General features: G+C 53.0%; 1 long non-coding RNA gene across 1 annotated transcript in view; it reads left to right on the forward strand.

Annotated features, from left to right (window-relative positions):
* The first annotated feature begins 614 nt into the window (after positions 1 to 614).
* Positions 615 to 27394, forward strand: part of LOC112444860 (uncharacterized) — a 45282-nt gene continuing 18502 nt past the window's right edge. The window contains exon 1 of the long non-coding RNA XR_003033232.2: positions 615 to 942. This is a non-coding gene — a long non-coding RNA (uncharacterized lncRNA). The remainder of the gene's footprint in view (positions 943 to 27394) is intronic.

Genomic DNA, 27394 nt, shown 5'->3' on the forward strand with positions numbered 1-27394 from the left:
TGGGAAGGGGCAGCCATGGAGAACAAGTCCCGTCATCCAGGTAGGGGGAGGACGGAGGGGACTGAGAACCCCAGAAGTGGTGGGCAGCCTGGGGTGGGGTGGAGCCAGCAGGTGCTTCTGCCTTCATCCCTCTCCGCTGCACCCCATCCCCAGCCCAGAGAAGTCAGCAGTTCAGTGTCCTCTACTGGACCCTAACACACACAGGAGCCCCAGGAAAGACACATAGGGGAACCACCTTCACATACTAGGTCTGGCTGGCTGGAGAAGCCGGGAGGGGGCCAGACAGCCATATCACCGTGCAGATGAGATCTTGACGTTCAAGTGTCAGGGAAATGAAGCATTGATTGTCTATCAGGGGCCAGAGACAGACCCCAGCCTCCTGAGCCCACTTTCTGGATCCCTGGCCCATTGATGGGAGGCAAAATGAGGCTCAGAGCCCCAAAAAACAGGCCAAGCGAACCTCAGGTCCACCTGCCCTTCCAGAGGCAGGAGCGCCCAGGCACACTCTCTGCAGAGCCTCCTCCCCAGGGGAAGCAGATGGTGCGGGGCCTGCGGAGAACTGGCTGTCTCGGAGCCCAGCTGTTGCACAGATGTGAGGGGTGGAGGGAAGTGGGGCGAATGGGGGTGAGGAAGGCAGGGACCCTTGGCAGCCTCGGGAGTGGTAATGAGCGGACTAGAGTTATTATAGGCAGATGACTCGGAGCGCACTAGCTCACCCCAGCAACCACCAGCAAAGGGCAGATCACCGTGACTCTGCAGCCGTCACTCCAGGCCTGCTGCGCCCCTGTCCTCCCATGACCATGACTCCGAGCCGGCCTCTGTGGCCTTCGCATGCCTCATTAGAGCCTCATGGGTGTGCCTGCCTGCTCTCTGCCCTGACATCGCCCTTCCCCCACCTTCCAGGCTTGGCAGGGGGATCCTGAAGCCTGCCTTGGAGCATTGGTAAGTGGACACAGGATTCCTGTCTAGGGAAACTGGTATAAAGTGCCCCCATCCACTTGGAATCGGGGCAGGACAGGGTGTGGCAGGACCTGTCCTTGCCTGTCCGGTCACCTTGACCAGGCGTCTGAAAACAGAGGGGACCACTTAGATCCGGGTCATGGACACCGACGTCTGAAGTGAGGGCAGGTCCTCCCTCCCCCCTGGCTTCCTGTCTTCCCATCTGCTTCCTCCCAGAGTAGGAAGAGAGAACCAACATGTCATGTAGCTTAGGGCTGAACACCAGGGTGACAGTAATAAAAAAGAACAGCTGAGACTTAGTGCTTACTACGTTCTAACAGGTTCTGCTCTGCATGGTAGACATGTCCTAATTCCTTCTGTTGTCAGAACAGCCCTAGGAGGTGTATTACCATCATCCCCATTTTATAGATGAGATGACTGAGGCCCAGAGCGGTTAAATAACTGGCCCAAGGTGACACAGCTGGGCAGTACAGCTGGGCTTCAGTCCCAGTATCCTTACTCCGGAAGCCTCTCTTTCAGCTACCATATTCTGCTTGTCACGTACCCGCTTCAGGGCCTCTGTTCCTGAGTTGGTGCCCACATCACCTCCTCTAGGAATCATCTAGAAAGACACTTCTCATTTTGTCTGTTCCCCCAATCAGAAACACCCTGTGGGGCCCCAGTGCTCCCATCCTGGCTTTCGAACCCCAGCCTTCCTGGCCTCCCGACCTCCCTCCAACCCCGTGCTTGTCCTCCACACTGTAGAGACCAAGCATGCATCTCACACTTCTTGTCCTCTTCATGAACGCTCCCACCTCTAGATATTTTGCATGGACTGCGCCCTCTTCCTGGAATGCTCGCTCATTGCTATAGGTTCTAACTGACTCCAGCGCCCCTGGTCTGTGTAACTGAGCTGACCCAGGATATACAAGTCCCTCCAGAGGCACAATGAGAGAAGGTGGGGTCGGGGGGAGAGGTGGAAAAGAAATCAGGGGCTTTGAGGGGCAGTATGTGACTTCAGGGCAAGTCACCAGCTCTCTGAGCTTCAGTTTCTATAAAATAGGAATGTTCATCCCGGCTTCTCATGAGGTCTAACGACGATGGAGGTGATGGTCCCGATATAGCAGGTCTACGACCACCGGTTGGGACAGATGTAGGGTGATCCTGCCTCTATCCGTGGAGTTCAGCAAAGACCCTCTGGGGTTGGCAATGCAGGAAAAGCCATCACCCGAGGCCCTGGTTTCTAGGGAGCACCTATCCTCAGTCCTCTCTGCTCTGGTCCCACCACTAATAGCAAAGCTGGGAAGGGGTTTTGGTACCCAGTGACCAGTCCTGGTGGAGGGCCCACCCCCATCTCCGAGAGCCCAGCACCAGCCATCCCCCACTCTGGGAAGGGGTGGATGGCGCCCTTCCTCCTCCACGTTGCTGTCTCCTCAAAGAGTCAGAATCCAGGGAGACGGTCTCCTGGCAGCACGGCTTCGGCTGCTCGCCTTGCATGGGTGTCTGCGATGCTGACGCCAAAGCGCTAGGGCTGACTGGACCCTGAGAGTGGGCCGGCATCCGGCCAGGGAGGCTGGAGACAGGGCCAGCCCCAGGGTGTGCACTTGCCAGGGGGGACAGGTGACAGTATGGCAGCGGGGGCAGGTGAGACGGCGGTCCTGGCTGCCCTGGGCCTGTTCCACTGGGAGGGAGAGCAGCTGGCACGCAGGTGCTCTGAGACTGGGCAGAGCCTTCCCCGATGGATTCTGAACACCCTGGGTGCCAGCAGGGGCAGAAAACCAGGGGGGCGGGCATGGGATTTGACAGTGGCTATTGAGAACGTTCAGCGTTCAGTGCTCCCTCAGACAAGAGGCAGTGGCGACCTCAGGTCCAGGATCGTCCCACGCCTCTTCACATCCACCCTCCCCCTCCTCAGTGAGTCCGCTCAGTGCCAGCCTCCGCCGGATGTGGGCAGGATGTAACGAGAGCCGATCTGTACTCTAGGACTTTATACCAGCTTTGGGGCCATGGCTGAGCAGGTGCCTATATAGCTCCTCGGTCCTACTGTTTTCCCACCTTTGGGGCAGACTTGAGATCTTAGGCCTGGCCCATCCAGGTCCTGCGAGGTCCCATCTCACTGCCTAGGACCCTGGGCATAGCTTCTGAGGTTCTCTGGTCTCCATTCCCACCGCTGGATACACAGAACCAAAAGCACATCTAAAGCTTGGTCTCAGCCAAGAGTCTAGATTTTTTTTTTAAGCTATGCCAAAAGGCTTATGGGATCTGGCTTCCCCGACCAGGGATCGAACCCATGTCTCCTGCAGTGGAAGTAGAGAGTCCTAACCACTGGACCTTGACGGAATTCCCATAGGAGAGTCTAATTTTAAAAATGAACTTTAAAAAATAATTTACCAAAATTAATTTCAAAATAGTTCACCTTTGTGTTTTTGAGTGGGTCATGAACTTACATGATTCAAAATTCAAAAGGGATGTACAAGGGAAGGTCGCTCCTCCACTCTGGCCTGCCCATTCAGGTCCCCTCTCCAGAAAGGAGTGCTTGCCAGCTCCTGTGTGTTCTTCCAGACGGTTCCAGAGAACAGTCATGTTCACACCTGTTCTCATTCGTTCTCTTTTTCAATGCATATACATCTTGCTCCGTACCTGGCTTTCTTCCCTTGAAACTATTTCTTGGCTATTGTTGTATGTCAGCTGAAAACTGGTTCCCCGTTCTTATTTTATGGCTGCAGATTACTTCATTGTACGGAAGGACTGCAAATTATCTAACTGCTCTCCCATTGAAGTACGTTTAGCTTGTTTCTAGTGTTGGGTAATTACATTAAATATTATAATAAACAACCTTGTACGTGTGCCGCTTCAGATATGTGCCAGTGAGCCTGTAGACAAATTCCGGCAAGTGGAATGGCGGGCTGGGACGTGGCTAGGAGCCCCCATGAAGAAAAGGAGGGGGTCAGATTGCCCTCGCTGAGGCTGCCTCATCCTCCCCTCCTGCCGCTCGTACCTGCATTTGCCTGTTCTCCCATAGCTTTGCCAGCACAGTGTTTTATCAAACTCTGTGAGCTTTGCCAATCAGATATTTGAATAATGGTTTGTCGCTGTGGTTAGAAATGTTAAAACAGCAATTATATTGGTGACTGTTTACTGAGCAGGAAGGCACCGTGCCAAGCACGTGCTGCATGTGACATTATGCTCGTATCTCACAGAGAACCGTTGGAAACAGATAGCAGTTGTCTGACTTTATACGGGAGAAAACTGAAGCCCAGAGAGGTTAAGTATTTCCCTAAGGTCCCACAGCCTTCAAGAGGCAGACGGGAGATTGGAACCCAGGTTGTCTGCCTGGAGCCTATGCTCCTTCCTTGTTTCTGGCTGCTGTCCAGCTCTGGGCTGCTCAGGATCTCCCAGGGTGAGGACCACCTGCTCCTAGCCCTCCCCAATCCCACCCGGGCTCTGGGCTCCCACCTCCCCAGGATGTTGCTTCCCAGGAGTGGGTGATGGACAAGACTTGGTCCCTACAGTCCTGCCCAGGGGTGGGGCCTCCCTGAGAAGGCCTCCCAGCGCCTCTGCTCTGCCCTCCTAGGGCAGAGGCTCAGCAGGAGAGTAGCTCGCTGGTCCTAAACTCCAGGCAGGTGGCATCTGAGAAGGCAGAGCCAATACCAGCTCCCACAGCAGGCACTCACGAGGGTTCATTTCCCAGCAGCAACTTCCGCGGGCAGCTCCCCCAAGCCTCTTTGTTTCCGGAGTCCTCCCCTCCTGTCCTCCCCAGGAAACCCACAGCCCCAGCGGCCTGTCCACATTTAGTGCTGGGTTCCCCGGGCCTGGCCCCTCTGCCCTCTGAGTCCGCGCCCCCAAGTGTCTCTGGCACAACCAGCAATCAGCTGGGGAGCTATTCTGGATTCTCCTTCAAGGGCCCAGAGGTGGGGGAGGGAAGGCATTGAGCCAGGGCTCACGAGTCCGCCTCACTGTGTGGTCCTGGGCTGGTCCCTCTGCTTCCCTGGCCTCACCTCACGCACACCTCCTGCAAGCGTCAAGTGCCTCCCTGACCTGCCCCTCCTCCAGGCTGGCCTCGGTCCAAGAAGGCTGAGGAGGCTCCAGCTGTCCGGGAGGGGCGAATCCCCTTATACCACCCACCAGGTGGCTCTTGGGGGTACTGTGAGCCCTTCACCACTAAGGCCTTTTCCCTATGCCACTCCCTCAGGCTCCAAACACCCAAAACTCTGAACTCTGGGCTGGCCTGTTCAGTGCAATAGAGCGATGGAAAAGGGCTCCCCAGGGCATGGGTCTGTGTGTGTGTGTGTGTGTGTGAGGAGTAGGGACAGAGAGAGAGAATGAGTAAGTTTGCAAATGAAGATTGAGCCCTGGGAAGTGTTCTGCCTGGAAGCCTTTTGAGGAGGCTGTGGACAGCGTCCCGGGGGACTCAGAGTGGCAGGATTGTCACTCAGGCAAGGATGAGCTGTTATCAAGCACCCACGGGGTGTCAAGCTTGTCACTGGTTGCTGGGGGCACATGGAACTCACAAAGCAGAAAAGAAGGTGACTTCAGCCCCAGGGGGTTCTGGACACACGGAGGAGCGACCGACTTAGATCCCTGACTGTCGCCCTTGGGTCTCTGCTGAGTTTGAGGCTCAGAGAGGCTAGGTGAAGGTCTTGAGGTTGCTCAGCAAGCCAGATATAGGTCGGGTCCTGAGTCCAGGACTCCTGGCCCAGTGCTGCCTGCAAGGCACCACCTACCATGCAGTTGAGCAGAACACATGCCCAGACTCTCAGTGCCTGATGTGGGGTGCGGAGGTCATCTTTTCAGGTCTGCTGGGCTAAGCAGATGGAGGAAGGGTGGCCGAGAATGGTGGGGGCTGAGGAAAGTATAGAGACCTGCTCGCTGCCTGTCAGAGATGATGGTGACCCAGGTCTGAGTTCCAGCCCCACCATTCCACATGCATGTGATCTTGTCAGGGTTCTTCTCTGAACCTCAGTTTCGTCTTCTGGGACAGCAGGATAACAGCATGTTAGCAGGTTTAAAGAAAAACCTCTGGCCTGTAGCAGGGCTCTACGATTCTGCCCGGGAAGGTCAGTACAGTCTTGTAGAATGGAACTGGCCCCGGACAGAATCTGGGGGAAGCCAGATAAGCAGAAAGGACGGCTGGTTGGTGTCGAGCTGTTCTTGTCTGGCCCCTAGAATCTCTCAGCCATGTAGCCAAGGGAGCTGGTGGTGGAAATTCCAGGCAGATAGCCAGAGTCCACCCAGATGGGCCCCAATCCACACCAGCCAGAGCAGCCCCCCCGCCCCCTGCCCCCAGGGGGCCAGGCCACTGCTGAGGCCCCTCCCCCATCACACCTGGGGCCTCCGTGGGGAGGTGACCGCAGCCACAGGTAATCCCAGAGCCACCCATTTCCGGGCATGGCCCAGGACATCTGCTGTGCCCGTGTTGCCCAGAACTGCTGGCTGGCATACAGACAGACAGGCAGGCTGGCCAGCGGGCACCCGGGAGTGTAAATTCCACATTTGCATGGTGGATGTTCCTGGCCCCAAGGGCTGCTGACCTTTACAGCCGCTGCATGAGTCCTCCTTTTCCTGTCAAGGCCTCTGGGCGCAGCCTGGCTGGCCGTCCCTTGGATGCTGGAGTCTTCTGGAATAGCGGGAAAGGCAGGGGGGCCAGGGACTGCTGGGCAGGGGGCTTGAGAGGTGGGGCCCACCTCTTCACCCAGGCAGGGGGAGCCCACTGTCCCCTGACTCAGCGTCAGCTACCCCCCACCCCCACCCCGCCCAGTCACTGCCTGACTCATGGGCAGCTTGGGCCCCAGATTAGCAATGTCACTGAGACATCGGTCACCCCAGGCTGGCATCTCCCCCGGGATTGCCCCGTCTATGCTGAATGACAGCAGTGCCGAGCACAGTGGCAGCTTTTCTGGGCTCAGCAGTCAGGCCTGCCCTTCTGAGGGGCAGAAACCTCTTGAGGTTTCCTCTCTACCCCTCCCAGTCCCAGAGGGCTCTTGTCACAGGTGGCTTGGTCAGGCAGCTGGCTGGGAAAATTCCCCCAGATGCATCTAAATTAAAATCCACCTAAGTGATAGTCGTTCAGTTATGTGCGACTTCTTGCAACTCCATGGACTCTATAGCCCATCAGGCTCCTCTCTCCATAGAATTCTCCAGGCAAGAATACTAGAGCAGGCAACTAGAGTTGCCATTTCCTTCTCCGGGGGATCTTCCTGACCCAGAGATTGAACCTGAGTCTCCTGCGTTGCAGGCAGATTACCATTTGAGCCATCTAAAGCCCTCCAAGAAAGCAGGCTTTGCCCAGCTCCCGGGAACAGTGAGTCCTGCTCCCGGGGGCTCACAATCAGAAGAGCCCATTTACTCACGTTTATCATCTACCCCACAGATCTCTCCGGAACCTGGTGCTGGGGTTGCTTTGATGAGTGTTATGGGTTGAAATATATCCCCCGCTCCTGACCCACCTCCAGAGGATACATTGAAGGCCTAACCCCCAGACGTTCGAACATGAACTTACTTGGGAAAAGGGTCATTGCAGATGGAATCAAATTGAGAGGGAATCGTACTGAAGTAGGGCAGACCTTAATTCAATATGACTGATGGTGTCCTTATCAGAAAAGGGAAGATGGCCGTGTGAAGGCACAGACACAGGAAGAGAACACAGCGTGACGGCAGGGGCCGGGACTGGGGAGATGCGTCTACATGCACAGGAATGCCAGGACTTCCGGCAACAGTGGAAGCTAGAAGAGGCAAGGGGAATTCTCCCCAATGAATTTCAGCGGCACCAGAGTCCTGCTGAGACGTTGACCTCAGACTTCTGGCCTCCAGAACTGTGAGACAATGCTTTATTACAGTTGTAAGGCACCCAGTTTGTGGCACTTTGTTACAGCAGCTCTAGGCAATAAAATACAGTAAGTGACACTGTTCTGGTTCACTGGAACTTACAGTGTAGCAAGGCGACAGGGGCCCATTAACAAACGTGTAGAATCAGGGCACTCTGCTAACAGTAGCTGACCTTTACGGAGTGTTCGCTCCCTGCCTGGCACTGTTACAAGACTTTTTATGTACCAATTTTAAGAAATATACTTATTTATTTATTTGGCTCCAACGGGTCTTTGTTCTGGCGTGCGGGATCTTTAGTGGTGGCATGTGAGATCTAGTCTCCTGACCAGGGATTGAATCCAGGCCCCCTGCATTGGGAGTGCAGAGTCTTAGCCACTGGACCGGCAGGAACGTCCCTATACAACAATTTTAACCTCCATACCAAAACTGTGAAGTAGGTGGTGCTCTTAGGATGTCCATTTTACAGATGAGTCAATTGAGGGACAGAAAGGTTGGATAGATTGCCTGAGGTTACACAGTTGGCGTATTGCAGGGAGAGGATTTGAACCCAGGCAGTTTGGCTCTGGATCTCATGCACTTCGCCACCACTCTACATCCCCATGAAGGAAACAGGAGGAAAATCAAGAATGTAGACATTGTGGGTGGCGTTTAGAAAGACAACCAAGGATCCTCTTAAATGAAGATGGGGTGGGGGAGCGGCGGGACTTCCTTGATGGTCCAGTGGCTAGAACTCTGCTCTTCTGATGCAGGGGGCACATGCGATCCTTTTGTTGGGGAACCAGTTCCCACATGCCTCAACTAAGATTCCAAGTGCCGCAACTAAAGATCCCACGTGCCGTAAGGAAGATAATACCTACAAATGAAGAAACATAAAAAACTACAAATGGGACATATAACCTCCTCTTGCTCAGGCCTTCAGTGACTTGCCTTCCTCAAAGTCCAGGCTCCCCTATGGGCCCCTCATCCATCCTTCCAACAGCCGGCAGCTGAATCAGGTGGAGGCTAAGAGGGCAGGCTCGAGAGGGAGGCAGATCTGAGCTTGAGTCTCTGTTCTGCCACTGATGAGCTGTGTGGCTTCAGAGCCTCAGCCCTTTCATCTGTAAAATGGGAATGCAAAGGGGACCCCCCTGGTTGTGGGAGGGTTCCATGAGATAGTGAAAAGCGCCCGCTTGCAGCAGGTACTGCCTCCATTGTCCCCACGCCCACCGCATGCCTCTAGCTGCCCCTCCCTGGAAGTTGCAGCAAAACAGGCCCCGACAGGCTGGCAGGCCCCCATGCCTTTGCTCATGCCGTCCCTTCTGCCTGGGTACCTTTCCTGCCCTTCTTTGCTTCCTCCAACTTGAAGTATCCTCAGCCCTGCCCTCTACCCTGACCTGGACTTTGGTGTCTCTCACAGGGGTCTTCTAGGGACACCTTCCAAGGAGCCTGGAGACCCAGGCACAGGAGAGGCCCTACACCTTAGCTCACGCAATCCCCTGGCAGAGGCTGAACCTCAGTCTTGCCTCAGTTTATCCATCCTAACAGTGCTCTGGTGCCTGGAATCCTTGCTCTTCTCTCACTTGTCCATCTGCCCACCAGCTGTCCCCCCATCATCCCCTCCCTCACAAGCTACCCTGCCACCCCCCTGTCAGCCAAGTGTCAGCCCCAGCAGGGGGTGGAGGAGGGGGGGACCCTCCTCCCTCCAGCTGACAGGCAGATTATATGGCTGTCTCTCTCAGAAAACAGTGGGTGACAAGGGTAATTAACTGCCTGCCAGCTAGCCACCCCGAATAGCCGGCTCTGCCCCTGGGAGATGGTGACAGTAGAGAAGTTTTCCTTCACCTCCTCCTATGGACAATGTCTCCTCTCCTCCAGAAAGATTCTGGGTGCCAGAGCCTTGGGGTCCCCAGCTCCTGAGTCCTCTGATGGGGGCTTGTCAACGGAGCCATGTCATGTTGGCCAGGGGAGGTGTAAGAGTTTTGCCTGTGGCCTTAGAAGGTCTGGGCTCCAGTACTCCCTTGTTTTGCTGTGTAACCTTTGGCAGGTCGCTTCCCCTCTCTAAATCCCAGTGCCCTAGTATCCACATGGAGGGGATGAGCTTCAAGCCCCCTCCATCCTGTGACTTGTGGCAAACGCTGCTAACTACCCATATGATACCCATCCCCCTCTTGCTAACCACACTCCAATTTTGTGAAGGGTTGCCTTGTCCCCCATCCCCATGGATGGATCAGGACTAACCTGAGCTAATCATGCTCCCCAATTTCCCATGACTCTATGTCTGACCAATAAAGCGTAAGCAGAAGTTAATTGTGTGGGGTTTCAGAAGAGTTTTTGCTTTTTATAATAAGAGGCAGACTGAGCTGGTCGTGTTCCTTTGACTCCAACTTCTCTTTTTCTTGCCAGGAACCTAGACATAATGCCTGGAGGTATGGCAGCCACTGTGGCACCATGAGGTTGAAAGCCAACATCTAAGGAATGCCCTTACCTTCAGATTCCTTGATATGTGAGAGGAGAAATCCCTGAAATGTTTAAGCCACAGTTTTCAGGTTTTCTTTGACTAGTGATCAAGTGTTTTTCTCACCAATGCAGATTGAAATCTGTCTGTGAATGTCTCCATTGCTCTAGGCCACTGTAGGATATTTGGACCCTGTGGCACTATTACACACCTGTTAACTGACTGAGTGGATAGTAAGGATCAAGCTTATATAAGTTTATGATAATAATAATAATTGTCATATCATTATTACTATTATTATTACAACCCCATATATTGAGGATTTGCTATACCCTTTATATGAAGCATTATCTCATTTAATCCTCACAGTAACACTATGAAGCAGAACCCTAACTGTTCCCATTTTACAGATGAGGAAAACTGAGGCCAGAATGGGTCACACAGCTGGCAGATGGTGAGGCTGAAATTTATTCTGTGTCTGTGGTCTCCAGCCCATACTTTCTGTTCTCTCCTCACACTTCTGGGTCAGGGAAACCAGCTTGATCATTTTGTCTTTTGCCCAAAGAACAGGCTAGGAAAAAACAATAACAACAACAAAAAAGAACAGGCTAGGGAGGAAGAATGGTTGCTCTAGACAGCATGGTCCTGGAGGCCCCCAGAATCTTAGCCGTCGTATGTAAAGTGCTGAGCTTGGGGAGCCGAGGTCTGGGATGAGGGCTGGAAGTCAGGGGAGGCTGAAAGAGGGCATCTGGGAGGGAGGGAGTCAGAGGGCTCCTGGTGGACCAGGTGATGAGGAGTCTGTCCCCAGGGCCCCCGGCCTCAGTGATCCAGACCATGAGGGGACCACGAGGTGCTGCCCACCTGGCCCAGACCCCTCTGGGAAGAACCCACTGTTCTCAGAGTTATCACCACAGAGGAAAAGCTTATGGAAGAAACCAGGCCCAACCCCTCTCCTGGCCCCTTGGGCTGGGGCCTCCTTGCTCAGCCAACTTGGCCAAGGGCCTGATCTGGGAAGGAGCCCTGAGCCAGGCAACAGGTCCCTGCCCTCCAAGGGCTCACACTCAGGTCAGCCCGGAGAGCTTCTATTCCAGAGGAGGAGAGCTGGGGAAACGTGAGAGCTGAGGACAGAGAAGGGAGGGAAGGAGGGTTCCAGGGAGTGGGACTTGCACGGCTCAGGCCTGTTGGCTGGGCAGGGAGGGGCTTCGGAGCTGCCGTGTGAGCGGCAGAGAAGAGAGAGGAGGATGGGGGGTGAGTGGAGGTCAGCCCTGGGGTTTGAGAAGCCACACTGTGCTACATGCAGGAGTGGAGTGTGGAGGAGTGGGCAATAAGCCAGAAAGAAGGAACAGGCGTTGGGCTAGCGTTTGAAGCAGCCCCCAGGTGTCTCCTGGCTCAGATGTTCTGCGTCTCCGAAGACATAGATTAGACAACCATGCAGAATGGGTGCCAGCTGCATGGAAACATTCATGAGAATGAACCCACCCTCAGACCAGGGGGCGAGAGTCGTTTTCTGGTTCTTTTTCACGTAGTAACTCTTGGTTCCAGCAGTTCCTGTGAATTAATGCCGTATCCACAACGATGCCCGTGGTGGCTGAGGAACATTTATCTTGCAATGTTTAAACAATTTCTATTACTTTTAAATCCGTACAGATAAATTTAGATATAACGTGAGTGGAGTATGATACTGATTCTTTACATTACCAAGTAGATGGGCATTGAACACTAGAATGGCTGAGAGTATTTTTTTTAATGTCTTATAACATTTAATTTTAATTAATTAAAAAATTAAAATTTGACTTAGATGTTTTCTTAATTGAATTTTTATTCTGCCTTATAATGTCAATAAATAATTTTAATATGTTAGAAATATATATTTTTTGAAAAATATTAAAACATTTTTACATTTTACTATAATTCATCATTGTCGTGAAAACATATTTTGTCTCTTTAGTCTTTTCAGATCATTCCTTTTACTAGAACACAAATTAGTATTTTTGGTGAAATGAAGGCATGAACATTTTTTGTGGAATAAAACTATAATAATTTATGAATAATGCATGTCTTTATCACTTGTCCAAACACAGCCGTTCAATCAACAGAATACCCAAACACACCAGCTTTCAAGCATATACAAAGCATAGCTTTATACATACTTTTCAATTTTACCACTATGGAGGTATATTTGTTAAGGTAAGAGAAGGGAACATATTTTATTTAACAGCTTGTTTGCTTGATTTTTAAATATTTAGGCATATGGTGTGTGGATCTCCATTTATGCTCTTGCAAATATTAGAGATAGGTCTAGGGTGTTTTATTGATATATAATTCACATATCATAAAGTTCATCCTTTTCAAGTGTACAGTTCAGTAGTTTTGGGTATATTCAAAAAGTCATTTATCTACCCACTCACCATCTAATCCCAGAAGATGACCACCTCCCCATAGAAACACTGCTCCTATTAGCGGTCACTTCCCATCCTTCCCTGCCCCTGAGCCCCTGGAAATCACTAATCTACTTCCTATTTCTATAAATGTGCCTATTCTGGATATTTCATATAAATGGAATTATACGTGTGGGCTTAGTGTCTGCCTCTTTCATGCAGTGTAATATCTTCAAGGATCATCCATGTTGTAGCATGTGCCAGAGTTCCAGCCCTTTTAAAGGCTGAATAACATTCCATCACATGGATGTACCATGTTGATATCCATTTATCAACCGATAGGCATTTAGATTTTTTGTGCTTTTTTGGCTCTTGTGAATAATGCAGCTATAAACATTCATGTACAATTTTTTGGTAGACATATGAGTTCAGTTCTCTTGGGTGTTACCTATGAGTAGAATTGCTGGATCTTCCCTGGTAAAGAATCTGCCTGCAATGTGAGAGATCCATGTTCCATCTCTGGGTCAGGAAAATCCCCTGTAGAAGGGACTGGCTACCCACTCCAGTGTTCTTGCATGGAAAATTCCATGGATAGAGGAGCCTGGCTACAGTCCATGGGGTCACAAAGTTGGACATGACTGAGAGTGACTAACACACTTTCACAGTAATCCGTATTTAACTTTTGAGGAATTGCTGAACGATTTTCCAAAGTGGCTGCACCATTTTTTTTGCATTCCCGCCAACAATGCACAGGGGTTCCAATTTCTTCACATCCTTGCCAGTACTTTTATCGTCTGCCTTTTTGACTCTAACCTTCCTAGTGGATCTCACTGTGGTTCCATCTGCCTTTCCCAGATGACCAATGGTGTTGGTTATTGGTGTTGTTCAACACCAATGGTGTTGTTTCCCAGATGACCAATCTTTCGTGTGCTCTTTAGCCATTTGCAGATCTTTTCTTTGGAGAAATACTTATTCAATTTCTTTGCCTGCTTTTGAACTGGGTGATTCGAGTCTGGTTTTTTCATTTATTTTTATTTTCTGGCCATGCTACATGGCGTGTGGGATCTTAGCTTCTCTAGCAGGGATCGAACCTGCACCCCCTGAGTTGGAAGCTCGGAGTCTTAACCACTGGACCACCAGGGAAGCTCCCAGGCCAAGTCTGGTTTTAAAAGTTGTAAAGATACAGCAACAATCACTATGGATCCAACACAGAAGCCTCATGTTTTCTTTCATATTAGCCTGTGCATGTTGGGATGGGCAGACTGCCTTTTTTAGGGGGTCATACTGGGTGGCTTGCTGGATCTTTGTTCCCCAACCAGGAACTGAACCTGGGACCTTGCCTGTGAAATTGCAGGGTCCTAACCACTGGACTGCCAAGGATCCCCAGATTGGCTTTTAGTCATTGCAGACCTGGTTCCTACTGCCTCCCCTTCTCAACTTCTCAGTAAAGCCTTCTTGGTAATCCTTCCCTGCTTCTCAGAGTGATAACTGACCACATTGCAGTGGGTTATTGTTGCTTGTAGCCTGTAGCTGGGAACTTGCAGCCAGCTGGCCTGGTTCACACCCAGACCCCCAAGTCTCAGCCATGCGAACCTGGGCAGCTAACTTCTCAGTGTCTCCTCTGTGAGATGGAATTGCAATGCCTTTCTCATGGCCTTGTTGGAAGCACTTGCTGAGAACACACACATAAATCCTGCTGCATGTTGTGCGTGACCCGTACTTGGTGGCTGTCCCCCTAGGCAGAGCACTGCCAATGACGAAAGGGTCACAACTTTCAGGGCAGGACTTGCCATTTATGGATGATATTAATTGGAGGAAGCTGTTGTCATTTCTGGCTGAAAATCGCCTCCCTGTGAGTCACCCCCACTGCAGGGTCCTGGGGCAGCAGCCCCTGCTTGCTGAGTCCTCCAGTTTGGGGCGAAGGCTACGGGTCCCCCCACCTCTTCCGGCCCCAACAGTCCATCCACCCCTCCCCTGCGTGTCACCCACGGCTCCTCCCTCCTTCCCGAGTGGCGTGTGACTGCTCAGGGGACGTGAGAGGCAGCTGGAAAGTGACACAACACCCCTAATTACCCTTGTTCCTTCTATATCCCAGCACCTAAATTTAGCCAGCAGAGCCTGGGCACTGGGGACCCGACTCCTCCCCCATCAAGCCCCCTACCCTCAGCAAAGACAGGAAAATGAGCCCCAGGACAAGGCTTCTCACCCAGCCCCTGCTCCTCACTGCCCCAGGGATGCTGCTAAGAGGCCAGCTGGGGGCACCGGGCTCCAGAAAGGGCTGTTGCTGCTGCTGCCTACAGCTGGGGCCTCGAGACGTGACGGAGCAGAGTACCACTTTCCCACCCTCTGCCCTTCTTAGTGATGGGGAAGCCTGGGAGGGAGGGTCAGAGAAAGTGGTCAGAGTGTTAGGGACACAGGCTCAGAAATCAGACAGCCCTGGGTTCTTAGCTTCTGCCCTACCACCTGACAGGAGGCAAGTGTGACCCCGGGCAAGTCAGCAAACCTCTCTGGACACGTTTCCTCATCTGAAAAATCAGGACAATCATAGAATCTCCCAAGTAAGGTAATCGTGAAATTGAAATGAAAGGATGCAAGGAAAGCATGTAGCACCAAGCGGGTGCCCAACAGATGGTCTCAAGGCCCACCTCCTCCAGGAAGCCTTCCTGGATGGCTCCAGCACAGGTCCCCCCATGTTCCCCATGGGCAGTGTGTGCCTGCTGCCGACCATGGCTCCCTCTCAGGCTCCAGGACAAGATCCACAGGGGGAGGGCTTGTCTGTTGCTTGTCTTCAAGGTTGCAGGAGAGAGTTGCAGTAAACTCCAAGTCACTGCTTTTTGGGATAAATGGACAAAGAGGGGGCCAGCAGGTGGGACTAGAAGGCTGGACCCCAAGGAAAGGAGTCAGCTGAGGGAAAATGTGCCTCCCCAGCTCTGCACCCCAGAGACGGTGACAGTGGCTTCACGCTGGAGCCAGGAGCCAAGGTGTCCTGGTCAGGGTGGGGGCCAGAATCAGTCAAGGTTGGGATCACCCCCATTTCTGGGTCCCTGGGTCTCAGTTCCTCATCTGCAGAATGGGACAGTAAATGCCAGCCTTCTGGGTGGAGAGAAGATGAAGTGGGGCAGCCAACTGGGCACCCACCCCTGTGCCCACTGTGGAAGGGGCCTCCAGCTGGGTGGGGTGGAGCCTGAATCTCCTGTTGCACCCAGTGAGACAAGTGTGGGCCCTCTGGGCAATTTCCCTGAATACAGCTCACACACACACACACACACACGCATGCACCGCTTCTTAGCCACCCTGGAGCTCCTGGGCACAATCCCTCAGGGGCTCGCTGGGGAACAAGGGGTGCTGGGGCAGCCAGTCCCATGGCACTGGCTCCTGGTCTCCCCACACCCTTAGCGCCAGGCTGTCATGCTGGCTCACAAGACACTTATACCTCACTGATGAGGCACTTGCATTATCCTACATCACCATAAGGAGTTGGGGGCCCAGAGAGGTTAAGGAATGTTCCAGAAGGACAGAACTTGGGTTCAGACCCAGGCAGTCTGGCCCCAGAGTCTGTGCTGGAAATGACTACATGCCTCTGCCGCCCTGGATGGGTTTAGCCCTTCTCCCCTGATGGGCTGGAGTGATTAGACAGCTTTACAGAGTGGGAGGTGATGCTGCAAAGTGTTGAGGTAACACCTCAGAACTTAGATTCTTCACCGGAAGTTCCCTTCACTGAGAGGACTCATGGAGTTTGAGCTTCTCTCTTGCAATAGCTAATAATAATAAAACAACTAGCAGCTAATACTCTTCCAGCCCATTTCATACACTACATGCTCATCCTAAAACTTGGCATGTAACTCATTTCATCCTCATGACGGCCCAAAGAGGAGGGGAATTGTGAATTTCTTCATTGTTCAGATGAGGAAACTGAGGCTCATAGACGATAAGCCACTGGGCGAATCCCAGAGCTCGTGGTGGAGCCGGGACCAAACCCAGGAGGCAGCTTGGCTCCAGTCATTCATTCATCCCTCTCCCACCCCACAAGCCTCAGCCTCCTGCCCTGTCTGCTGTACCTGGTGCAAAGCCTCCCTCCCATCCCCCATCCACCCCCGTGTCGGGAAGCTGCGTCCCGACCACCAAGAGGGACCTTCCCCCAGCTGCCAGGGTACTGAGGAGCGGCCCAGGCAGTGCCCTCCCTGCCCCTCCAGCCAGGAAGGAGGGGTGGGTAGGCCCTAGGATAGTCCCAGGCCTCCCGGCAGGGCCCCTGCCAGCCCACCCCGCCTCCCTCTGGAGGTGTGGCCTGGGTAAAGCTCTGGGAGCCTCACAAGCTGCTACTGAAGGTAAACACGAGACTCAGAGACAGAGCGACCTGAGCTGCCTTAGGAGGCTTAGAAATGTTTTCCCAGCTGCCTCCCTTTCTCAACCTGGCTCCTGCCCGGGATCCAGTAAGTGGTATGAGCCTAAGAGCAGCTCCGGGGCCCTTAACAACTAATCCTTCAGCCACGCAAGGAGAAGGTTGTTCCCAGAAAGGGCTCCATTAAATCCTTAGCCAAGGGCTGTATCCTCCCTTTCCATCTCAGCCGAGGGCGGAGGCCACTTGACCAGTCCTCTCAGAGAGAGCTGAACACTTAAGGTCTTCATTAAGTGGCAGCTTATCATCATGTTCTCATGATCATTTCATCATGATCATGATGAAATACATGATCAGAGATAAAAGACCACACAACCCTGTGTGTTGAGAAAGGGGTTAAAGGGACCCACCCAGGCACGCCAAAGGAGTAACGAAAGTTTCTCTCCTGCATTTACTCCTCCAACAGTGAGTGGCTCAACCTTCTGGTGCCACTCTGGGTATGTGACTCTCTGGCAGGGGGATGGGGTACCTGAGTGACAGCATCCAGAACAGGCAGTCTGGATATGGGGCCTGGCCAGGGAACCATGCTCTCTCAGGATGTTGTATATTATCTGCAGTAAAGATGGTACATTTCCAAGCGTTGTATTGAAACTACAGGGAAGGGAGACTGGAAAGGATCCAGTGGGTGAGGGATGATACCTGGAATAGAGTTGTTTTGTGCCTGTTGTTACTGCTTAACAAGTGTAAATGCCCCTGGGGTTTTCCTTTTTCACTTGGCTTTGTTTACAGATTTATTTCAGTGGCAGAACAACTGGGTATAAGGGTTCTTGAGGTTCTCTTCTGACCTGTGTGTTGTTTAGAATTATGTTCAGCTGAAGGAGACAGAAAAGCTCAAAGAAATAATGTGTTGAACAATATAGAATCTCTTTTCTCCCAACAAACAACATTTGGAAGTATCTAGTTCAGAGCTGATGTGGCAGCTCCACGAACATCGGAACCCAGATCACCTCCTTGTTGTTCGATCTTTATCCTTAACACGTGGTGTCTACCTCATGATCCAAAGGTAGCTGCTTCAGCTCTAGCAATCACATAAACACTCCAGCCGGTGGAAAAGAAGCAGCAGAAAGGGTGAAAACCTCTGTCTTTAAATGACATTTCTTACACCCCAGTGGCAGAGGGTTATTCACGTGGTCATAGCTAGCTATAAGGGAGGCTGGGAAATATCTTTATTTCAAATGGTTATGTGCCCAGTGAAAAATCAGGAGTGCTACAGCAAAGAAGATGGGGAGCACAGATTTGGGGGAGTAGTTAGCAGTCTTTAGCACACCGTAATGTTCTTCCATTCCACTGGCCATGTATTTTCTGGCAGTGTGCTCCAGGCACCCTGGGCTCACCCTCAACTTATTCTCATGTGTTACTCTTGACTCGTCATCACAAAACCAGAACTACCCCAAGAGCAAGACCTGGCTCCCGAAACACGGCCCTTACCCTGGCATTCAAGGCTCTTGGATGTTGGGTTTCCTCACCTGCTATAACCCCTTGCTGCCTTCGCCCAGTGGCTCTGAGCCCCCATCACCTGCTCTATTAAGCCAGATTACTCCCTCTGCCTGAATACCTCTTCTGTCAGGGGGTCCCCTATTCAACCCCAAAGACTCACCATGGAAACGTTGTCTTGTCAGTGCAGCCTCCCTAGGCCCCTCTGGGGAGAATCAGAACCCTTTCTCCTGCCCTCCCTTGGGCTTCAGGAGCCTTCGTCATCCCTCTATTTATAGCCTGTTCAAGTCAGGTGCCCCTGGACACATTGCCCAGAGAGAGGGAGGGGCCCCAGGCTGGGAGAGCAGGTTCTGTGACCTGCCTGCGGAAGGGCTCAGAGTTTTCAGGATGGCGCCACTGGCCTGATGTCCCCACACTCATCTGTCTACTGGAAGGTGGGGTAGACGAAGTTCCCATACCTAGAGCAGCCCCATCACTGTACACACAGATGGTTTCCTGTCTCCCCAGCTTTGCCGAGTGCCTTGGGGTCTGGGCTGTGCTCCTCTCCACCTGGAGGCTGGAGTCCAGCCCTGGGCCAGACCCTGTCTCCACCATTGCTGCCGTGAGCCACAGGCTCAGGTTAGATGTCTCCATCTAACTGGGGAGGGGACTCAGCCCTGCTCTGGGGTAGGGTCCTGGCCGAGATGCCCCGACTGGGTGGGAGGGCAGGAGCTAGCTGTAACTCTGGGGAGGCAAGGAGGCTCTCTCCCCCAATACTCAGCCTCCCCCCTGCTTTCTTGGAAGGTCCAGGCCACCCACCCTGGATGTCAGAGAAGCAGCCATGCTTCAGAAAGCCAAGCAGGGGACTTCCCTGATGCTCCACTGGTTAAGATTCTGGGCTTCCAATGCAGGTGGTACAAGCTCGATCCCTGGTTGGAGAACTGAGGTCCCATCTGCTGTGCTGTGGAGCCAAAAAAAAAAAAAAAAACCCAATGAACAAAAAGGAAATAAACAAAAAACCACAGGAAGCCAAGCAGGGAAGAGAAGGGTCTTGCAGCCCCACTCAATGTCACTGTCACCTCACCCAGCCCAGCCCATGCTGTCAATGCTACACCAACTCACAGTGGATCCTGTGCGCAAGCCCCTCCCCAAATGACAGCCTTCCCACCCCCATCCCCAAAGGCCTCTCCCCAGCCCAGTCCCCTGTCAGCACCATCCCTTTTCCTCCCAGTGCCCTGACAAATCTGAATTCTAAGCCAGAGTGACCTGGGGGTCCTGAGCCCGACACACACACCCTCTGCTCCCACCCCCCACTTCCACCCCACTTTCCATTAAAGACGCTGACACCAGCATCAAGGACAGCCACCAGCTGCCCGCTGAGTGCCCACCCTGCCCTTTCACAAGCCTCCATGCCCGTCCCCAACTGCCGGAACCGAGGGACACTTTGTCACCGCCAGGGCTCACAGGCCCAGCTGACTGGGACCTTCCTGCCCGCTGTGGGCCACGTGACAGGCTGAGCCCAGTACACCTGCCCAGAGCTTCACCTGAACCCAGGCTGGGCTCCGGTGTTTGGAACCAGACACACCTAGCGGTGTGACCTCGGGCGAGTTACTAACCCTCTCTGAGCCTCTGCCATTTGTAGCTGACCCCAATCTGGCAGGCTTCCCGGGGGCGCCGTGGTAAAAACCCACCTGCCAGTGCTGGAGACACAAGAGACGGAGGTTCGATCCCTGGGTCGGGAAGAGGAGGGAGGTCCCCTGGAGGAGGAAATGGCAACCTGCTCAGTATTCATGCCTGGAGAATCCCACGGATAGAGCCTGGCGGGCTCCAGTCCATAGGCTCGCGAAGAGTCGGACAGACTAAGCCTTCACGCACATGCACATCGGCCTTCCCAGGAAGGACCTATTGGACACTGTGGGTTTGAGACCCCTCTCTTCTCTCCCTTACCTTTAGAAAGAGGCTCCACCATAAGGGGTGGGTTGCGAGGGATAGGGAGGACCAGTGTGCCTTCTGACCTTGACCCAGGAGCTGGCCCCCAGGCCCACCTAGCTCAGAGTGGGGGAGACCGCACAGGCTGAGGAGGAAGGTGCTGGTGCCCAGGAGAAAGCCTGGGGCGCCTCCTAGTGGACACAAAGGGAAGAGCAGAGGACAGTCACCCAGCTTCTAGTCCCGCCCTGTAATGAATGGCTCTCAGTTCAGAGTCGGGGTCCAGTACTGATCCATCGCTGCCAGCTCTCGCAAAAGCCACCTCTCCCCAGGGAACCTCAGTTTCCTCATCCCCTGAACGGAGCTGATGATGACAATACCACCGCATGGGGCCACAACGAGGTTTCCGTGTGCCTCGCACACAGTAATGTTTCTCAAGGGCCAGTGAGGCAGGAGCTCGCCCGAGGGGCACAGCGAGTAGTGACCGAGTCAGGGTAAGGAGCCAGGGGCTCAGACTCCCGGTCCAGTGCTCCTTCCACTCCTGGGTGCTGTTCAGTGTGCCCTTGGACTCGCTAGGCCTTTTAATTCCTCCTTGTGTCTCTAGACGTTTTCAGATGTTTTAGCACTGTCAGAACAAGCTTACGGCTGTGTCCAATTAACCTTCCTGCCAACCGTTATGGGACGTAATATCTTTTCCAGGGCTGGCTGGGATATCTCTGTTCCCATCTCCTTCCCAAAAGACAGAAGCCTCCCCTGAGCCCTGAGGTGGCTGTCATGTCCCTCCAGCTGGGGCCAGCTGTGACCCCACGCAAGGCTGACCCGCTCAGCCAGGGCCCAGGTGGGACCCTGTTTCTGCTCCAGGTAAGAAACTGCATGTGTATACAGGGGGGTGGGGTGGAGGTGGGGAGAAAAGAGGCCTCCCCAGGGAAGAAGGGGGGGTGCAGAAGGGGAGCCCCAGCCTCAGAGGATGAGTTTCCTTGGTCTCTAATGAAAAGGGCCCTTCCTGAAATGCACACTCCTGAATTCCTCTGTGGTGGTGATGGGGGTGACCCTGGGGACATGGAGGAGATCAGAGGGAATTTGGCCCTGCCTGGTGCTGTGTTTGCACAGTGGGCTCTCTCTTTTTACCTGGGTTTTGTGCTTATCTAGGAAATGGCAACCCACTCCAGTGTTCTTGCCTGGAGAATCCCAGGGACGGGGGAGCCTGGTGGGCTGCCGCCTATGGGGTCGCACAGAGTCGGACACGACTGAAGCAACTTAGCAGCAGCAGCAGCAGCAGGGTGGCTGGAGGGCCTCTCTGGCTCCCTCATGCCAGGTCCATATCTCTGTGGCCCCTAGAATCCCCTTTTTCAGCCTGGGAGAGCCCTGAGGCCTCACTGAGAATCTGAAGGGATTGCACTCAAACATTTGTAAACGCTCTGTGTGCTCAGCGGCTCAGTCGTGTCTGATTCTTTGTGACCCCATGGACTATAGGTCGCCAGGCTCCTCTGTCCGTGGGATTCTCCAGCAAGGATACTGGAGCGGGCTGCCATTCCCTCTCCATGGGATCTTCCCGGCCCAGGGATCGAACCCGTGTCTCTTGTGTCTCCTGCATTGGCAGGCAGATTCTTTATCACTAGCGCCACCTGGGAAGCCCGTGTGTGCTGTACACCCAGCTTTTAACAAACCACCCACAAGTACACAGATGTACAAAGAGGCAGACCACACAACCCTGAAAACTCACACACACACACACACACACACACACACACACACACACACACTGGGGCCAAAAGCTAGAGGCGGGCCCTTGGGAAGTGGACCAAGCCAGGGGTGTGAGTGGATAGTTGGGACGCTGTGTGGGTTCCAAGCAAACAGAGCTGTGCCCCCTCCCAGATAGGTGTCTGTGCAGAGGGAGGCCCTCACGAGGGTGTGGGATAGAGAGGACTCACTTAGGCCTGAAGCTGGTAAACTGATCCACGCTGGGGATCCGACGGCTCCATGAGGCCAGGGTGGAGCCAGCCCTGGAAATTCTCCCCTACCGATCCCAGCTGAACCAGCTCTTGCCTCCTCCCTGCTCAGCCCCTTACAGACCTTGACCCACCTCCACTTACATTTTTCTCCCATCTCCTTGCCCCCGACTCCTCCCCTTGGGGTCACCCCTCCTGACCTTTGTTTAGCTGGCCCTTTACCCCAGTCCTTGACAGACATCAATCTGCCCTCCAAGACCCAGCATAATGCTTCCTTCTTTCTCTCTCTTTCTCTTTTCTTTTTTTTTGGCCACTCTGCTCAACTTGCAGGATCTTAGCTCCCTGACTGGGGATTGAACCTGGGCCCTCAGCTGTGGAAGCACGGAATCCTAGCCCCTGGACTGAGGGAAATCCCAACGCCTCCTTCTCAGAGAAGCTTTCCTGCCACCCTCTCTCTGATGCAGGATCAATCCCTGGCTCCTGGCACCCTGGGGCCCGTGTACACACCTCTGCCATAGCTCCAAAGGCTCCCTGGTGTGATGCTCAGAATGCACCTAACTCTGGACTCTGATAACGGGGACCTGCTTTTTTCTCTTCTGTACTAAGGGCATTGGGAGGCTGGGCAACAGTTTTGATGGAGCTTGTAGGATCGGATTTGTGATCTCAGAAGGTCATGAGGCAGCTAGCTGCCTGGTGGAGGGAGGCAGGGAGAGGGAGCATGGGGCTTCTAATTGTCAGGATAGGTGGCTGAGACAAGAGAGGTGAGCAGGTTCAGGAGATATTCAGGGTATATCCTCCCGCCTCCACCAACCAGTGGTCCCCAAGCCTGGCTATGCACCCGATCCCCTCGGGGAGACTTTGAAAAACAGATTCTTAAGCTTTACCCGCTGCTACTGCTAAGTCGCTTCAGTCATGTCCAACTCGGTGTGACCCGATAGATGGCAGCCTACCAGGCTCCTCTGTCCCTGGGATTCTCCAGGCAAGAACACTGGAGTGGGTTGCCATTTCCGTCTCCAATGCGTGCATGCATGCTAAGTCACTTCAGTCGTGTCTGACTCTGCAACCCCATGGACAGCAGCCCACCAGGCTCCTCTGTCCCTGGAATTCTCCAGGCAAGAACACTGGAGTGGGTTGCCATTTCCTTCTCCAAGCTCTACCTGGATACACCTAAATAGGATCTCAGGAGTCAGGGACAGAATCAGTAATTTTTAAAAAAATTGTAATAAAAAAAGACATTACATAAAATTTATCATCTTGACCATTTCTCAGGGTACCATTTTCTCATGTTAAGTAAATTCACATTGTTGTGAAAAGATCTACAGAACTTTTCATATCTTACAAATCTGAAACTCAACACTCATTAAATAACTCACCACCTCCACCCCAACCCAGGCCCTGGTAATTACCAGTCTTCTTTCTGTTTCTTTGACTACTTTGGATGCCTCCTTTAAGTGGAATCATGCAGCATTTGTCTTATTTTTTTTTCTTTTTTCTTTATTTGGCTGTGTAGGTCTTAGTTGCAGCATGCGGGATCTAGTTCCCCGACCAGGAGTTGAACCTGGGCCCCCTGCTTCAGGAGTGTGGATTCTTAACCACTGGACTATCAGGAAAGTCCCTCTGTATTTTTTCGGATCCCCAAGTAGCTCAGATGAAGGTGGAGTGTGGCGCAGAGTTTGGAAACTACTGTCCATGTTACCCAAGCTGGAAGGACCCCTCTCCCTTTCTCTTTGCTCCTAGGAGAAGAATCAGATCCTAGTGCCCTCTGACTTTCAGAGGATGGTGTTCACTTTGACCTCTGGGGAGAATCGTCTCTCAGACAGCATCCTGAAGACAACCAAAGTCAGACCAGATAATAACTCAACAACCCATGTTATTGTTCATTTTCATGACCTACATTTATGCAGTGTTTTAGATTCTGGTTGCTCATGTCTGTTCCTAAACCAGCAGCAACAGTAGACTTGGGGGCCAGTGAGAAAATGTGGGGTCTCAGGACCCACTTGGGGTTCCTCTGAATAGTAAAGTTCTAGAAGCTCAGCTTTGGGGCTTAAAGAGTGGGTGGGCTGGGGGTGGGGGAAGGAGAGGTCGCTGAGAGGCTGGGGAGGTGGCCCAGGTTGGTGTGGGCTGGTGTGTCTCTCCCACTCCACGGCCACGGTCTTGAACTTGAGTAAGTTCAGCATTCCAGGCTTAGCCCCTCAGTTACCTGCCTCCTGGTCAGCACTCTGGGGCTCAGCTACAAATTCCCAAGGCTTGGCCTCTGCGTGGGACATGGGCCGTCTTCCTCACAGCCCAGCTGTCGACCCTGCCCTTGGTTGACTCCTTCCCCAGCCTGGCCTGACACAGACCTCTCCAGTAGGGCACCAGTTCTTGTGACATTCAGCAATCCCATCAGGTCTTCGTGATGACCCTGAGAGATCATGGTCGTAACAATGGCTTACTGAACACATATTAAACTCCAGGCACTGGGAAAAGGGACTCAGGCCTCCAGGGACACCATGAGGTTGCCACAGGGGTAATCTCTACTTGGCAGATGAGGAAACCGAGGCTCAGAGAAGTTGAAATGAGTTGTGCAAAGTGATAGAACTTAGCACAAGTGCTGTAAGTGCTAGAGCTAGGATCTGAATTTCCTATAGTCCATCATGTCTGAGTTTTTGTTTTCATTAATTAATTTATTTGGCCTCAATGGGTCTTATTCATAATTGGCCATATGTGGGATGTACTGGGGCTTCCCAGGTGGCTCTAGTGAAAAAGAACCTGCCTGCCAATGCAGGAGACATGTGACATGGGTTTGATCCCTGGGTCGGGAAGACCCCCTGAAGGAGGGCATGGCAACCCACTCCAGTATTCTTGCCTCGAGAATCCCATGGACAGAGGCGCCTGGTGGACTACAGTCCACAGGGTTGCACAGAGTTGGACATGACTGAAGCAGCTTAGCTTGCTAGCTTGTGGAATGTATTAATAGTCCTCTGAACAGGGATCAAACCTGGGCCTCTTGCATTGGGAAAAGGAAGCCTCAGCCACTGGACCACCAGGGAAGTCCCTGTTATGTCTGAGTTCTTAACCAGGATGCCTCCTTCTTGCTGTCTTCTTACAGAAGGGGACCCTGAAATTCAACTCCATAATTTACCCAAGTCAAATGGCTAATAAGTGCCAAATCTTGGACTTGAACTCAAGACCGTGTGCCCCAGACCCCAAATTCTTCACTGATGAACCTGCTCTCTTTATCCCAGCAGCGTGTCTGCATGCTGGTCTGTCCACCCCATTTCCAGCTGCATCAGACCCTTCCGCCTGGGTTGTCATGTCAGTGCTAACCAGCACGGGAGGACCAGGGTCCCCGGAGCCACAGCTGCAGCTGGGAACGAAGGGAGCTCAGCACTGCGGGCAGAAATGGAAAGTGACACTTCCTGGCCCCACGGGTCCTCGCTTGAGCGGGGGAGCAGATCGCGCACCTGGGCATGGGAGGTGGCAGAGCGCAGCAGCTGTCAGAGGATTGGGAGGTGGAGAGAACGGAACTGACAGCTCACACACCCGGGCACTGCTGGGCACGCAGCACCACAGCTGGGTTGGAAGCTGGCGGGGGCAGGGCAGCGGCGCTCCTGGGATGACCCCTGGCTTTCAGTGGGCTCCCCGCACAGTGGCAGGAGGACCAGGGCCTGGAACGAGGATTCAAATAGCAGGTGACTCCTCACTCGCTCCACAACTGCAGTGCATGCGTGCTCAGTTGCGGCCGACTCCTTGCCACCCTACAGACTTCAGGCAAGTCGCTTAATCACTCGGGGCCTGGGGCCTCCTGTATCAGATGTGGATGGTCATAGTACTTCTGGCATTGCTAAGAGCCTTAGGAGTGTCAGCATATATAAAAATGCCTAGCTCCCAGTAAACATCATCATCTGAGTTGACCAAGTCCAGGAGAAGCAATTTACACCTGGCCGCTGTGGGGACAGATGAATTATAACTAAGAGAAACTGGTCATACCCGGCATACGGCGAGATCTAGAGCTGTGATTGTTGCTGCTGTTGTTTAGTTGCTAAGTCGTGTCTGACGCTTTTGTGACCCTATGGACTGTACCCCACCAATCTCCTCTGTCCATGGGATTTCCCAGGCAAGAATACTGGAATGGGTAGCCATTTCTTTCTTCAGGGCATCTTCCCGACCTAGGGATCAAACTCACGTGCCCTGCTTGGCAGGCGGATTCTTTACTACTGAGCCTCCAGGGAAGCCCATATCAGCAATAGATATTATTATTAGGAGCAAGACAGGCTACATAATTTGCAGAATCCGGTACAAATGAAAATGTGGGGTACCTGTTAAAAAATGATTAAGAATTTCAAGGTAGCGACAGCAGAACATGATCCCAAGCTTGGGGCCCTGAGCTACTTGCACGAGTTATTGTTCAGTCGCTTAGCCGTGTTTGACTCTTTGTGACCCCATGGATTGCAGCACGCCAGGCTTCCCTGTCCTTTACTGTCTCCTGGAGTTTGCTCAAATTCATGTCCACTGAGTCGGTGATGCCATCCAACCATCTCATCCTCTGCTACCCTCTGGACATGTTAGACACCCAGGAAGCTGACCCTGATCAGGAGATAGGATGCCCTGGTCCTTAGAGCAGCAACGTGGTCTGTCTTCAGGAAGGTTGCCCTTCTGCTCGATGCTGAATCTAAGTGAGGGCTTCCCCGAGTTTGCCTTCCCTGGTCCCCAGATTATTCCAGAAGCACTTGTGACTGGGAGCATTCAACTTGTCCTGCATGAGGAGGCCCTTGGGGCTGCCCCCTGGGCTCTGAGCCCTTCCAGACAGGCCCAGAGTCCTTGAATGTTAGGGCCCTTTGAGTTATCCCCAGGCCCACCCCAAGACAGGCAGGCCCTGCCCAAGGACACACAGGACGCTGTGGCAGGGCAGGATGAAGACCCCAGCTTCTGAATTCCACCTGGGAGTTCTGTCTCAGGGAACCAGCTGAGACGCAGTGGGGGTTCCAGGCCCGGTGGTGGGAGAAGGGTGTGTGGGGGGAAGGACGATGGGTTTGCAGCATGGGGGAGGGGAGTTTCTGTTCTCTTGGCTTCTCGGTGTTTTCTGCAATGGCACACATTGCTTTTGTAACACCAGGAAAAAAATACCATAAATGAACCTTCAGTTAAGGAA

The sequence above is a fragment of the Bos taurus genome, chromosome 29 (genome assembly GCF_002263795.3).
Source record: "Bos taurus isolate L1 Dominette 01449 registration number 42190680 breed Hereford chromosome 29, ARS-UCD2.0, whole genome shotgun sequence".
NCBI classification, from domain to species: Eukaryota; Metazoa; Chordata; class Mammalia; order Artiodactyla; family Bovidae; genus Bos; species Bos taurus.